General features: G+C 39.5%; 1 protein-coding gene across 2 annotated transcripts in view; it reads left to right on the top strand.

Moving 5' to 3' along the window:
• The first annotated feature begins 3,324 nt into the window (after window positions 1-3,324).
• sertad2b (SERTA domain containing 2b) overlaps window positions 3,325-10,244 on the top strand; it is a 25,302-nt gene continuing 18,382 nt past the window's right edge. For both annotated transcript variants that reach the window (XM_027017622.2, XM_027017623.2), the window contains exon 1: window positions 3,325-3,592. The gene's annotated coding sequence lies outside the window, so the exon portion shown is untranslated. The remainder of the gene's footprint in view (window positions 3,593-10,244) is intronic.

Genomic DNA, 10,244 nt, shown 5'->3' on the forward strand with positions numbered 1-10,244 from the left:
AGGAGATTGCTGAATCTACTAAAATAAGTTTAAGAACTGTCCGACGCATTATTAAAAAGTGGAAGGACATCTTTCATCTTCGAGGAAATAAAGTGGCCAGAAAAACATCTTGCATGATTGTGATCAGCGATCACTTAAATGTGTGGTGAAATCAAATAGTAGAGAAACAACAGTAGAACTCAGGGATATGTTTAATAGTGAAAGTAAGAGCATTTCCACATGCATAATGCAAAGGGAACTCAAGGGATTGGGACTAAACAGCTGTGTAGCCTTAAGAAAACCACTTGTCAGTGAGGCTAACTGGCAAAAATGGCTTCAATTTGCTAGGGAGCATAAAGATTGGACTCTGGGGTAATGGAAGAAGGTCATGTGGTCTGATGAGTCCAGATTTACCCTGTTCCAGAGTGATCAGGGTAAGAAAAGAGGCAGCTGAAGTGATGCACACATCATGCCTAGTGCCTACCATACAAGCCTGTGGGGGCAGTGCTATGATCTGGGGTTACTGCAGTTGGTCAGGTCTAGGTTCAGCAACATTATGTGCCCAAAGAATGAGGTCAGATGACAACCTGATTATACTGAACAGCCAGGTTATTCCATCAATAGAATTTTTTTCTTCCCTGATGGCACGGGCATATTCCAAGATGACAATGCTAGGATTCTTCGGGCTCAAATTGTGAAAGAGTGGTTCAGGGAGCATGAGACATCATTTTCACACATGGATTGGCCACCACAGAGTCCAGACATGAACCCCAGTGAGAATCATTGGGATGTGCTGGACAAGACTTTGTGCAGTGGTCCAAATCTCTCATCATCAATACAAGATCTTGGGGAAAAATTAATGCAACTCTGGACAGAAATAACTGTTGTGACATTGCAGAAGCTTGTGGAAATGATGCCACACCAAATGCATGGCCAGGCAGTGTATAAAATCTCTTATATTATTATACACAGACATATACACACACCTACACACACAACACAGACATATACACACTAGGTAAGATAAAACCACTGTCTATGACAGCTGGGTTTCCCCTTATCATACAAGAATGTCTTCCAAGATATGGTCCTCAGAAAAATACTCAGAAAAAGCATTCTAAACCATATCAGCATCAAAGCCCTTCTCAGTAGTGGCCTTAGACCAACTCTCCATAAATAAATAAATAAATAAATGGATAGATAGATAGATAGATAGATAGATAGATAGATAGATAGATAGATAGATAGATAGATAGATAGATAGATAGATAGATAGATAGATAGATAGATAGATAGATAGATAAATAAATAAATAAATCTTCCTTTAATAGGAATTTAAAATATGGAAAAATGGTTGTGTGTGCTTGGATGAGAGAGAGAGAGAGAGAGAGAGAGAGAGAGAGAGAGAGAGAGAGAGAGAGAGAGAGAGAGAGATATGAGCGTGAGGACATGTGCATATTGATGTGAGCAGAGTACCTCAACGATGTAATAACACTCTTTCTACATGGCGTGATACATTCTTGCTGCCTGACATAACAGCAGAGCAAGAGCTTGCTTTCATCATGTTTCATTTACTCATGTTTCATTACTCCATTTACTCATTTACAACACACGGAAATGCGTGTTGTCTGGAATGTTCTGGTGGCAATATGCTGCAAAGCCTATATGTCTGCATGATGTATCACCAAATGGGTTGGGGTCAGTTTATCCTTTTAAATTAGTGGCATACAAATCAAGAACACTAGGTGGCGGCAAATTACACACTATAAGGGGACTGTCATGCTTCGTGTCAATTTAAGCAAAATGGTGTGTATCTTTCCAGTCTGATAAAATGAAATGAATTCTAATTCCTAAAAGTTTGAAACTCTGCCCTTTAACGTAATACTTATATAATATGGGGAGTACAGTCAAATGCCTATGAAAGAGCATATGAATAGTCTGTTCAGATAGATAGATAGATAGATAGATAGATAGATAGATAGATAGATAGATAGATAGATAGATAGATAGATAGATAGATAGATAGATAGATAGATAGATAGATAGTATTCCAAGGATTCTGCTCCAAGTTCAATAAATTATTTATTCTTCAGAGCACATTAGTTTAATCACATGTATTCTACTTTACAAGAGTGTTTCCTTTATTGCAGACTTTTACTGATATTGCCTAATTAGTGCTATAGATGACCTCCCCTTCCTTGGGACAGAAAGGTTTTTGTCTATTTCTGAAATATATAGGTCAAAGCTACAAAGTGGTTGACTTTGGGGCATTTATTAGTACAACTGTGATTTTGTTAGGCAAATCAAGGAGTATACAAAATAAAATGTTCAATAATCACATTTTAGCTGATCACATATGAAGACAGAAACCGTCAATCCCAGACTAGGATTGCGCGCGTGCGCGCGCGCTTTTGATGTTGCTCAGTAAAGATATGAAATCCTCTATAAATTGCGTATTAAATGAGTAAAATATAAAACACATCTCCATTAGCCTCTCGGCTACATTAATTTATGCCTGTTTTTTCTAGATTTAATGTGTCTATTTTCAGCGGTAGAAGGTTTCTTGAGCACTCCATTTCCTGTTATGCAGCACAGATTGAACTTGTAACAAAACGATTGAGCCAAGCAGAAGGTAGGCATCTTGCCAGAGCATGCTGCCTTTTCTGTACTCAGCCACTGCAAGGATACTGATCTCCCTCATGCATGTCGTGCCATAGGGGTCCGTTCAGTGCTTCTACTTCAGAGCTTCTTCACACTGTAGGAAGCTGAATGGGAAATCCTCCACTAGATGTTTAGAGAAAGGAAATACAGTATACCAATAACATTATACACAGAGACCATAAGCAACGGAACATTTTGATCGGCTTTTTCTTTCTTTGAAACTCTCTAACCCTGCCTGCGTAAAGCTCTTGGCCTATACCTACTCTTTTTTTTTTTATCAAGCAGTTTTCCAAGTGTGCGTTTCGTTTGAGGTTGACAGACTGAGTGTTGTAAAATACCGGACGTTAAAAATAAAAAGAAATGTTATATATATATATATATATATATATATATATATATATATATATATATATATATATATATATATATATATATAAAATATATATATATATATATATATATATAAAATATAAATATATATATATATATATATATATATATATATTTTATTATTATTATTTATTTATTTATATCAGCCTCTTTAGATATTACAGTTATGCGCTGCTTTGTCGTACAGTTCTATTGGCTGATTCTCAGGGAATAGGCGGGGTAAACCGCTGTGATTCAGCCTTCGAGTCACTGCACAATCTATCAATCATTTTCAGTGTCTCGTAATTACAGCCAAGACGTTCAGTCACCAAATCTTTTGCCTCCAGCGTACTTGTGGACAGGCAAGACTTCTGCTACTGAAATGACAGATGGCATGCTTCACGCGGACGGACTACGCACAGGACGTTCAAACATGTGATGTGAATCCAAACCACCTCTATGACCAACTACGGTGTTCAAGCCTTGGCCAAAGTGCAGTTCTGTATTATTCATCTAAAGTGTTAGCCCGAACAGTTAATGAGTGACTTTTCTTAAACTGGACAGGGCGAATCCTTCAAAAAGGGTGAGTGACTACTGCAGTTACATTACACGCTAACGCTACTGAAGTCTACGGAAATCTGCAGCATAAGCGAGTCGCTGGCTTTCAATCCATTTTGGTGTAGGTGAACGAGTGTGATTATGTCAATAACACGTACAGTGTGAAACCTGCAATTAACCCTAGAATTAACCTATTTGTCATTTTTACTGAGTGTAATTTACTTCTATTTACTTATCACTAAAATATGGATGGGCTGTACCACATTGTTCTCACTTTATTAGCCTAGCGTCACTGTCGTAAGTGAGGCACCGCATGATCTCTAGGGCTGTTGTGTTACTCCTTGCTACCCGTCAAAGCTGGACACGTTTACCCGTGTTTAATAAGACTAGAGACGTGGACTAGGTGACAGACTAGGTGACAGACGTCCTGATCTTATAACCGCGACCTCCGCTATTATTTACCTGCGGTAGCCTCTGCCGTGATGTCCCATTATACAGACTTGATAAAAATGGAAATTGACCTGCACTAAAATGCTAACATGTGTATTAGGTCATGGTATCTGATGTGTATTAGGTCATGGTAACTGGTTCTAGCACTGAATACGCACTGACGCCTGTTACTTCAACTCCGAAAGTGAGCCTATTGTTACTATCGTTTTATAAATAGAGTAACAATCAAAAGTCATTACAGGCTCTCATGAAAGACGGTAACCTGAGCAAGGGCTTGACGGGATTCAGTGTTTAGATTCATGTCGTTAAAACTCCATGAAAAAAAACTTCATGGTCTTTTATTCTTTCTCACCACACTTGGTCTTGTATCAAAGGGCCACAGTCAAAGTTCTGTCTGGTGGATTAGAGAAGCACATCTAATTTTTCTGATAATCCAGATTAGAGTGCTGCTCTGTGCTGCTCTGTGTTCTGTGTTCAGAGCTCAGACTGATTGTCATTACTTCGTTAGCCTGTTGGTGCTCACATGGCATACAGCTCTCTGGTCCGAAGTCAGTTAATCAGATCAGATATTAATTTGGTCATCTTGATATTCTAGTATATTTTTCTTCCTTTTTGCTTTATTTGACCATAAGGAATCTCAAACCAAACAATGGGATACCTTCAGTTATTAAGAATGCACATTGTCTGTGCTAAACAGTGAAAACAATAAGATGTTCAGGAACATTCTGCTGGCAATGGCAGCTCACTTCAGGCAAATCATCTTATCATATGTAATTTTCTTATATCTTGTCATGTAACAAAGGTATCAGAAATTTGGGCATTACATCTCATAATTCTATGACCTGAAAAATGAAATTGTCAACCACCAGGCTGGTGTCTTGCTTTATTGTCAATGAGTTCCTCCTAACTCAGGAAACCCGAACTCTGCTCACCCATCACTGAGACACGTGCCTGTGGTCTTACACACTTACCACTACATACCAGCAGGGCCCTCTATTAGCAATTTATTTCTTTTCCATTGATCATTTAAGAGTGCTGATCCCTGATCAGTATTTAACAGCTTCTTTCTGAACCTATTGCAGAAGAACTAGCAGTGAAGGCTCCACAGGTCAGAGCAGAAGAGCAGGGATCAAATGTCTTGAGTAGCAGTCATGCTAACACACACACACACACACACACACACACACACACACACACACACCCACACACACCCACACACACCTACACACACACGTGCAAATCCTCAAACAGTGCATGTGGCATCCCTCCTGCAGCCTGTTGTACTGCAGCATTAATATTTCAGTGTCCCACCTTTAAAGGCGACGAAGGGTGGAGAAGCAGCCTTAGGACTGGCCTCAGGACATTTGGGCTCAAGAGGGATACTCCACAGCAGAACAAGGCACACTAAGATCATACATACATTTTCACGAAGCATGACGCTTAACTTTTCACATTCTTGACTTACTATTTCATAGTGTTTCACACATATATTGACACTCATTCAAACATACACACACTGATTCGATTGCCTTCTTACATTGGGTGATTATATCTTTTGTACCTCATACTCCTGGCTCCTAGGTGGGAGGAGAAAGGAAGTGACCACACACTGGAAGGGTGAATCATGAATTTGTTTAAATATATATTGTTTTTGTAAATAAATTAATAATAAATAAAAACCTGACATTTTTTCAAATGTATGATATTAGCCGTTTCAAGATTACATGGTCATAGCCTGTCTGTAATTAAGCATAAAGCGAAACATTTCATGGTTTAAGAACCGGGCTGACTGGCTTGTTACATAATAATAAAGGTAACACACAACATTAAGTATAAACAGTTTTAAATTTATGAAGCACTTAATATTATAATGCTTTGAGGAAACACAAGCCATACTATATTTGACATCTACATGCTGTTTTATGTGGAAACCTGGAGGAGATAATTAGAAAATGGGCCGGATTAAATTCATTATTTTTAGGCGGAGCATTTACATTTTCAGTGTTTAGTTTAGTAACTTTATTCTGGTGAAATAAACCACACTTATTCAGTTTCAGTTTTTATTGCTCCAATAGAGTCTTAGACTAAACTAAAATGCTAAAATGTATGTAAGGATAATGTCATAGTAATGCTTCACCATCTTATCTTGATTCTGTTTAATCTGTGCTCACTACTGTTTCCTGCCTGGGCCTTGCTCTGTTTTGCTCCTGCGTGTTAAACCAGAAAGCAGGGGAATTCTGATGACTAAGCACCCAGAGACTTTCTGCTGTTAATGTGCATTTTATATTACACCACTAGGCTAGAAGGCAGTTTTGACACACTTTAACTTTTATATGATTCATTGCTGTAGACACTGATCTTAAGTTTATATTTGCATTAGGAAAAATAGATACATTGGTGGTAGAATTGTGTAATACTGCCTTTGAATATTGGCTAAAGTACTTTGATAAATGTGAGTTTGCAAAACCCTCAGCTTATGCAGTACAACAAAGTGGTGATGAGACGATTATTCTCTTGTCTTATTGTGATGTTAGTGTTAGTGTTAAATAGTGGATGAGCAGATGCAGCATGTGTGTGGTAGTCCTGTACAGAGGGCTCTGAAGAGAAGCAACACAGTGGTGAGGGCAGTACACAGGACAGTAAACCTGACCTTACATGCTAGAGTTCAGCCTAGGTCATAGGGCAGGGCAGAATTCTGACTTCACTGACCTCACCCTTCTCTCTCTCTCTTTCTCTCTCTCCCTTTCCCTTTTTGCTCTCATCCTATTTTTTGAAATTATTGCGCTTTTAGAATCTGTTATGCATAACATATACAATTGTGTATGTCAACAATTTTTTTTTTTCTGTAATACTGTTTAACACACTTTTCATCCATGGGAACTGACCTCTTCAAAGGAAGAGTTATGACCAGCAATGAGGATGCAAGAAGGATCTAATCCTAATAACATGACACAAAAACTAAAGTAACTGTGGAAGAATAAAAATGCCTTATTGAATAAAACACATTTAAATACTTAAATTCAAGTAGCTGAATACTTATTGCCCTTACTACCTGTCCACTACTGTAATCACATCACATTCTTCTTTCATACTGGTGCCTCTGCTTGGTATCTTCGTTTAGACCATAAGGGTAATTAGTAGTTGATTGGCAGCTGTGGCTCCATTTCCCAGCATGCACTGTATGTTACCGGCTGAGCCCAGTGTTGCAGTTAAAGACACGTAGCCAGTGCTTGTTTGGTTCCCTGTGTCATAAATGTGTGCCAGGCCTGGTGAACAGAGGCTGCACTCAGGCAACAAGCAGCAGGAATAAAGGGCACATTCTCCCATGGCTGGCCCTCTTCTCCAAGCCCCCTCATTATGTGGATGGAGTGGAGTAGAGTCTGCTCCACCCTTATTATAAAACTCTCCATTATCATGCCACGCTGTGCTGACTTCTAGACTCATGCCTTCATGAGCCAGGCTAATGGCTGTCTTTTTTCACACAAAAAGAAAGTGTTTGCTGACAGAGAACTGCGTTGTTCTTTTACTCTTTCTTGATCTAATCTTCTGAAGTCGTATCTTTCAAAGACTGCATGCTGCTTGGTATAATTATTTCAGCTTTGTCGGTTTGATGTTAGCATACTCAAAGGTAGCTTGCTGAGTTTTTGAGTGGTATGCAGCACTCTTTGACAAACCCATACATTTACCTCAGCAATTGCTCCATCTATGGGGGCATATGTTATTATATCTCACAAGCAACCTAGTCTGAGTCAGCCTGTGGCATAATGGCACTCCAGCTGTCTCTGCGAGAGGTGTGCCATTCTCAAACCTTCCCCAGTTTACGAAGCAGATGCTTGATTTTTAATCCAACCTGTCTGACACTATAATGAGTGAAGGACAAAATGGCTGGATAAAAAATAAGAATAAGTATTAGACGCCATGTGCCAGATGAGCTCCACGCCTCCAGCTCACTGCCAGTGCTGGTGGGGTGGGCAACCAGGATTGTGGTTGGCAGGCTTGGGTCATATCTGCTCACCTGTAAGACCTGGCTCTTGGCAAACCCTGCAATTCCCTATTGTCTGTAGCTGTAATGAACATGAGCTCTGAGAAGCTCTGTGAAGGAAGTGATATTGTTTTTCAAACTCATCCTGGTCATGTCATGTTACTGAACAGCAAGGAAATCAAACTGCATGAGACTGAAAAAGAGCTGCAAGGAGTCCTGCTCTTTCTCTTTCAAACTGCCTTAGTGTCCTCTCCCTCACACAAGCCTTCTCTCTCTTGCTCTCTCTCTCTCTCTCTCTCTCTCTCTCTCTCTCTCTCTCTCTCTCTCTCTCTCTCTCTCTCTCTCTCTCTCTCTCTCTCTCACAGATACAAACACAAATACAAGCACACACACACACACACACACACACACACACACACACACACAGATACAAACACAAATACAAGCACACACACAGATACAAACACAAATACAAGCACACACACACACACACACACACACACACACACACACACAGATACAAACACAAATACAAGCACACACACACACAGACACACACAGTCTCTCTTTCTGGCTTCCTGGCTTTCCATCTCCCTGTATCACATGTCTCTCTGCATATATGCATAACTGAGAACACCAAAAATGATATATTCCAATATTTCAGTATAATCTTTGCAACGTCAGTAAACTTTGTACAGTATGTAACGATAGGTCAATGCCCATTCTAAATATACTATACATATTTTATATAGTGTTTTGAATGATATTTAACATAAAATCTTGCTGTTCTTGTGTTTTCATCATAACCAGACAACTGAAATATGATACTTGACAATTTAGCTTTTTGCTACTTATTTATTTGTATCAAACAACAGAAAGGAATACTTCACTTAGCTTTTTATACTACCATTTCATCTTGGCTTCTAGTTGCAGTTACTGCAGAATATATATTTTGCTCAGTCAATGTGGACAAAGGACTTGGTGTTTGAGTGCAAGGGTGGGGGGGTGGAAGGGGGTTAGAGGGTTAGAGGACAGGGTTGTGTGTGTGTGTGTGTGTGTGTGTATGTGTGTGTGTGTGTGTGTGTGTGTGTGTGTGTGTGTGTGTGTGTGTGTGTGTGTGTGTGTGTGTGTGTGTGTGAAGGAGCAGGGGGAATGGTTGATAGTGTGCTGGTGCAGGAGGGAGGGGATGGAGGAGGGGATGTGCTTTTGTTTTGTTCTTGGTTGCTGAGCGATAGGGACTGAAGCATTGGGAACAGCTGTGAGGGCCAAAGCCTTTCTCTTCGCCTGTGCTGGAGAAGCCCTGAAGGCAGTGTACAGACAGAGTCTACCAAGAGAGAGAGACCGAGCGCGTGTGTGCGGTGCAGGGGGGCAGGTGGCATCTTACAGGCATATTACAAGAAGGAAAACGTGAGGTGAAAAGAGTGGGAATCTGTGGCTGGCCTGTAAAGACAAGTGGAACTGGCGATCAGAGGAAAAATGACTCGTTTACCAAACTTGTGGTGCGTGGAACTGATAACGTAGAGCTTGTTAAGCAGAAAGTAGATTGCTATGTAATTAAAGAACACACAACAACAAGTAGTGGTGTTTGTACTGAGCCTTTGTAAATTGTGTTTCTTACAGAAAATTGTGTAGAGTTTAAAAAGAAAGATGGAGGTAAGAGGTGCAAGGGAGGAATCTGCTTCAGGGCCTGCAAAGGGAGAGCAGGTGTGCTTAGGGCTGCACGGTATAGCATTTCCCTCACAGTATTTCAGTATTAGATGCCAGCAACATATATCACAGCAAACGTGTTTCTCTTTGCTTTAAGATAAATCAGTGTCAGCAGTGCTGTCTGGTTCAGTTCAGGATGTGTAACATTATGATTGTAGGCCTAAATGATGCTGCAAAATGAATTTCAAATGTTTTATAAGGTATGTTATGATCAAAGAGACAGACATTTTTGTGTTTATTTCATTAATTCTTCACATTTATTTGATACTGTTTAAAATAACTGAAAATGTAAATTTAGAATAATTAGTAATAACAATTTCTCCAGTTTTCAAGATCAGTGTGAATGGACCAAAGCTATGTGTTCACAGAAAATTTCATTTCAGGGTAAGTCACTGCAGTTATTAATGTGTTTATATAGTAAAGTTAAATCCAAAGGAAAAGTAAATGTTAACACATAATCCCCCCAACAAAAGCTGCTGTAAAATAGTGCAAGACCTGCTCACAAAAGTAATTTGACACATTTAACTACATTTGGCAG

The sequence above is a fragment of the Electrophorus electricus genome, chromosome 11, assembly GCF_013358815.1.
Source record: "Electrophorus electricus isolate fEleEle1 chromosome 11, fEleEle1.pri, whole genome shotgun sequence".
Lineage (NCBI taxonomy): Eukaryota > Metazoa > Chordata > Actinopteri > Gymnotiformes > Gymnotidae > Electrophorus > Electrophorus electricus.